The following is a 6,416-nucleotide window of genomic DNA, read 5'->3' on the forward strand; positions in this document are numbered from 1 at the left end:
GCATAAAGCGAGATGCGGTCCTCCCAGTCTTTTGACCACCGCAATCCGCTAATCATCGGGTCTGCACGGATCCAGGCCGCCAGTGGCTCCAGGGTGTGGGCAAACAGTAGGGGGGACAATGGGCACCCCTGTCTGGTCCCTCGGTGCAGTTGGAATGGGTCTGATTGCTTATTGTTGATGATCACCTGGGCCATAGGTTCCGTACATAAGAGTCTAACCCATGCTATAAAGACAGGCCCAAACCCCATTTTGGCAAGGACAGCTAGCCGGTATGGCCACTCTATCAAAAGCCATGGAGGCATCTAGCGACACTATCATAGCCGGCTCGTTAATAGTATCAGCCCTCCCCAGCACTCCATGAACCCTGCGCAAATTAAGGGCTGTGTTACAGTGGGGCATAAAGCCCGATTGATCTGGGTGAACCAGTGTTGTTATCACCCGAGAAAGCCATGTGGCCAAGAGTTTGGCAAGAATCTTGGGTTCCGCATTCAAGAGGGAAATGGGTCTGTAGGAGGTGCATTTGTTTCTGGGCTTCCCTTCCTTGGGAATCACGACAAGGGATGCCAGTCTCTGATCCGGAGGATGGACACCCACACTTCTACTCTCTTCAAACATGGATCGGAGAAACGGGGCAGGACAATTAGGACGCAGCTTGTAAAGCTCAATGGGGAAGCCGTTAGGCCCGAGTGCTTTCCCCAGACGTAAGCTCCTGATTGCCTGGGCTATTTCATCCTTAGTTATGTTGCTATCCAGGAACTTGTTGTCTTCCTCAGAGAGAGTGGGCAAACGGATATCACAAAGTAGGCCCATGGAGTCCTCTTCGAGGAACGGCGTACTCGACTGGTAAATTCTGTCATAATATGTAGCGAATTCGCGGACTATCTCGAGGGGGTCAGTGTGCACTCCACCCTCCTCATCGGACATGTCTGGGACAATCATGTTGGCCCGTTCCTTCCTGTCTAACCAGGCCAGAAGCTTCCCAGCCTTATCACCCCACTCATATACCCTACCATCTCTCTCGTTCCCCCAACTCTTAGCCCTGTCGGTAGCAATACTTTTATATTCGTCTCTCTTGAGTTGTAGGAGATGGATTGTTTCTGGGCCCATTTCCTCATCAGGTCTTTCCTCGAGGCAGAGAATATCTTTCTCTGTGGCTTCAAGGTCTTTTTGTTTTTCTTTTTTAACTCCAGCAATCAGTGAGAGAGCTTGTCCCCTTATCACCGACTTAAACGCCTCCCACAGCGTTTGGGGGAAGTTGACTGAGCCCTGGTTCTCCTGAAAGTAGTGGTCAATTGCAAGCAGGAGACCCTTGCGAACCAAGGGGTTGCGGAGAAACCAGGGGTTGATGGGCGCAATCCACCCACCCGCGTATCACCCAGAACCAGACGAGTCCATATTGGGGAATGATCAGAGATTCCCCGTGCTAGGTGTCGGATCTCACGGATATGTGCGGCTTGAGATGCGGGAGTTCTGAGATAGTCAATGCAAGAGATGCTTCGATGCGCCCCTGAGAAAAATGTGTATTGGATGTCACCAGGGTGAAATGTCTGCCAAACATCGGATAGGCCAAAGGACTCCAGAAAGTCTGAGAGCCAGTAAGACGAGGAGCCGATGTCACGGGGGGGGGGGGGTGATGGACAAACAGCATTGAAATCCCCTCCCACTAGTAAGACACCCTAGGGAAGTGAAAGCAGCTGGGTCCCTAGATCGCAAAAAAGGTTTGCGTTTTGCAGGCCAGGCGGTACATATACTGACATTAGGGTGGGCATATTGCCCTCCCACTGTCCCGTCTCTGCGGCGTATCTGAGAGTTTCCCACCCCCCTGGATCCGTGGGCGACTAGCCTATATCCCCATCTATTCAGTGCCTTGCAGGAGTTGCCCACAAGGTGAGTCTCTTGGAGGAAGACCACCTCCGGGGAATGGCGTTTAAGGTATTGGAGGGCCAGGGTGCGCTTCACATTGTCACCAAGCCCGTTGACGTTCCAACTCAACAAGGTGAAACTCATATCCCATTGTGTATCCATAAATAGTGTCAGGTGCGGGTTTGCCTTCGAAGGCCCTGATAGATAGTGCTGCCGAATGAACTAGAACAAACAAACCCCCCTCCCACTCCCAACTCCAACCACCCCCCCCCTGCTCCCCTGCACTCTGGGCCTAGAACTACCCATGAGATTAACTTGCAGAGTGCCTGTCGTCCAACCCGGAAACTAAGTAGCTAAATGTGGGGGAAAAAAGGTGCTCCATCCCCCATCCCAACCACAGCTGTCAATACTAATCAGTGTCATTCCCCGTATGGGACATCCTCCAGTGTCTCTAGGAACAAAAAGGCATAGGGTAAGTCGGGTGATTAATGTACCTCTTGGCCGTCAGGGTCACCCCTGGGGCCTGCCCGACGCGGCTCCAGATCAGGAACAAAACAAATATTTGAGACCACTAGGTAGGCCCACCCTACGGTCAAAGTCTCCCATCGGAGCGGGCTCAGCGGGCATTGTGTTCCTTTGCATCTCTCCAGCCCTCCAGCCAATCTGCCACGTCCTCAGCACGGTCGAAGAACCATGGTTTGCCATCTGCCTCGACCCACAACCTTGCCGGGAAGAGCATGGTGTTCTTAAGGCCCTTGTCCCTGAGTCTCTTTTTGACTGTGAGGAAGGATCTTCTTTGTTTCTTAACAGCTTGAGTGCAGTCCGGGAAAAAGGAAATGATTGCGTTTTCATATTTATGGGGCGGCGCCGCCCCGGCACACTGCAGAATCGTATCCCGATCGCGAAAATTAAGCAACCTCACCAGTAGGGGTCGGGGGGGCCCAGGTCTCGGACGTCCCCAGGGGACCCTGTGGGCTCATTCCATGATGAAGAACTTGGACAGTCCCTTAGGGCAAAGATGCTTAAGTATCAGGTCCTCGACAAAGAGGTCAGGCGCCTGCCCCTCTGCCCTCTCCTTCACTCCAATAATTCGTATGTTGTTGTGCCGGGAGCGCCCCTCGTAGTCATCAAGCTTGTCCTCTGCGTATTCTCGGAAGGTTTCCAGATCACGGAGTTCGGTCTGGATCTGCGAGACATCTTCAACAAGGCTAGTCGTGGTGACTTGGAGCTGCTGGACCTTCTCACTAATTTTTGCAAAATCCGCTCTAATGAGAGTCATCTCCACCACGATTGCATCCGATCTCTGTTCCATCGAGGTTCGAACCCCGGCTATCGCCTCCATGACGTCCTTCAAGGTGAGGCCGGGGGGGCCATCCTCTGCATCCCCGGTCGGTGCTTCTCGCGAGGATGTTTCAGGAACAGCCGCCTTAGAAAAGGTGTATTTGTCTAGTCTGCTTTGCTGTGATTGCTTGGTGCCCTTAACACTCATGTTGACTAGGAGTCCACCACTCCGCACCCTCCAACCCGTGCGTGGGTCGCACTGGCCACATCCCAGACCTTCTGCGTCACGGGCGGGGAATATGCAGATCTTCGCCCCTCACCTCTACACCCCAGATGGCTCAATGGTCTTTGTGAATTGAGAGATTTGGCCGTGAGGGCTGTCGTCTGGGAGGGGGTCATGATCTTCGACCCACAATCACCAGTGCGTGGGGTCTCGCGGTGGGGTTCCAGGCTCAGGCGGCCGACCCGTCTCCACGCGATCTACACCCCTGGGCTATATCTCCCTACCTCAGTCAGCCGGGTCCTTCAGCCGCAAGAACTGCGGCGTGGGCAGCAGGTAGTCCGCACTACAGCTGGGTCCAGAACACAGGTCGCAACCTCCTCTTCTCCCAATGGGCCGCGTGCGCCGTTGTTTGTGCAAGGTCGCCTCTCCCTGCAGCACTACAGGGGCGCCGGCCTTTCCCCGATGCTGCTGCCAGGGTGACACTCTTTCATCTCAACAGAGGCGGCTGGGATTGCTAGCGGGGAAGGGCCGGCCGCACCACCGATCAAAGCAGCCCAGCAGGTCACACCACTGAGTTTAGGCACGCAGAGATGGGCCGGGGGGCACTCGGTGACTCCACAGCCCCCAGGTTCTCAACAATCTGGCAGGTCAGCTCTGCTGTGTTCAGGAGTCTCCCACCTGTTACAGTAGTAGCACAATTAATTCTAGCTGCCAAGGGTTAGCATCGTGGCACCAGAGACTGCAGGGATGTAGGCATTGGTAGCACGCAGCTACTCGTCAGGAGCAAGTTGATCACAATACACGAACACCCCAATACACCAGGGTGTCTATACTGCGCAATGGGTAGATCGTCGAGGCCTCGGACTTCCAAAATGGCCGGCCTCATAGTACGTGCCCCCTCCGTGTATGCAGATCGCTCTGGGGTATCTTCAGTTAGTGTTCGACCCTACAGAGGGTCACAGAAGAACATCGAAGTAGGTGGAAATGGCCCCCGTTGGCTCCTGCAGAGCGAAAGCCTCCTCCACACACGGCGTGGTGCACTGATTCAGCCCCGCTCCTGCCTGCGAGGCTGCCCGGGTGCTCACTCCGGGTCTCTGGACGCTGCGTCCCTCCAGCGCTTCACTGCGACAGGAGCAAGTCGTGCCCCCACTGCTGCTGCTCCAATAGGCCGTTCCACTCTCGCCGTCCTCAGAAGCACCCAGGAGCGACATAGCCGTCGGACACCGGACCGCCGCCTGCCTTTCACTTCAGCTCGGGGATCACAGGCCTGGGCAAGGGCTCAGCGAACAGAGCCGATCAGCACAGCTTCAAGCCAGTGTGAATATTAGCTTTTCCAGCTTAGGCTTCCAGTGTCTCTCTTCTCTGTGATGTTTTCCACCACTCTAAACACTTTCACTTTGTGCCTGCCTCGCAAACAGATTACCCAGCAGGATCGCCACTTCCTGTGCTGCTCTAACGTACCCCCAGAATCGTCACGGGGAGGGTACAGCTTCCGCGACACCTCCGGCACCGCTCCCCCTGGGTCACGCCTCAATCCCTGGTGTCTCTTAATTCAGCAGCTGCCCACACTCACGTGTCTCTCGGGCTCCGCGGGCACCACAGGTCCCGGTCTGTTACTCCAGGCAGGCCGCAAAACACCGGGGCTTACCACTCGCCCCACGGATCAGTGGCCGCCGCAGCTATCCCTGTGAGCGGGGATCGGATGAGTGTGGCGGATGGTGTGGTTTCGGGATATGCAGGTCGGAGCTACTCCTTTACGCAGCCATCTCGCTTCAGCGCGAAGCCACGCCCCCACCTGGAGAGCTCTTGATTGAGCCCGGAGGGGGCCCCTTCACGTTCCTTGCAGGGAGGCCCCCTCAATTTTCGTTACGCCAGTGATATGTATGTATGTATATATATATACATATATGTAGACGTATTCGCCACTGCAATCCTCAGCCTAAAGACGATGCAGACCCAGAATCAGTGCAAAGGTGACATTTTTATTTATGGACCCGTTTGTCCGCCATGACGCGTTTCAGCCTGCAAGAGGCCTTGATCACATGACGTTCTCATGAAGAGGAACAGTATTTAAAGTGCCAAGTGCATAACTCAAAGTGTCACATGATTCACAGACATAAAAGATTGTAGATCAAATGTATGTAAATGTCTATAGTTCTTTCGTAAAATACATAAGAACATATAAAAACATTTAAGAGCATTCATGCCCTTGTTTACTTAGCGGCTTAAAGAACATGCAAAAAATACATATATGTAAAACACATTAAATGCGTTTGAAAAATTTCAGAATGCTAATTGTCATACTGCATCTGAAAATTGCTAAGCAATTTGGCATTGTTCATTCAAATATGACAAGTTTGAAATTATAAAATATAAAATATTAGGACCCCAGTGGGTTTAAAGATACAATGGTATAGAGCTTAAAACCAATAATGACTGGCTAAAAGAAGGCTAAAAAAATGTGCAATTTGATGTGTGTATATAAATATATGTGTGTGTATAAAAAAGTTTGATATATATACACAAATAGATAAACATATAAATACATAAATACATAAAAAAGATCGCTATACAAATGCAGTTGGATATCAATAAATACATATTGAAAAAAATCGAACAGGATCCAACACAGGAATCAATTGTGAAATTGTACCTAGTCCCAATATATGGACATAGCCTTAAATATCTAAATGAGTACAGCATCGCATATTTGTTTACAACTTGTACAACCGCTAAGTGATATAACAAATCAATAAAGTGACACAAGAAATTCATAAGTGTTTGATTATTAGTGTAATAATTAAGGATTAAAAAAATGTGTGTGGCTGTGTTAAAAATACATGGGAGGAGGCTGCGTTATTGGTAATGGATCTTAAAATACAAACGCTATACTGAAAATTCAAATAGTGGGGCAGACTGTATTATAGGCATGTATGGAAATCCTCACTGGCATTAAGACCATTGGGGGTCTTAGTATCTAAGATATGAATGTAACGAGTTTCCAAAGCACGAAGGCGGGCTTCACGGTCACCGCCTCTTCTCAGTGGCT

This window comes from Triturus cristatus, chromosome 1_1, assembly GCF_964204655.1.
Source record: "Triturus cristatus chromosome 1_1, aTriCri1.1, whole genome shotgun sequence".
Classification (NCBI taxonomy): domain Eukaryota; kingdom Metazoa; phylum Chordata; class Amphibia; order Caudata; family Salamandridae; genus Triturus; species Triturus cristatus.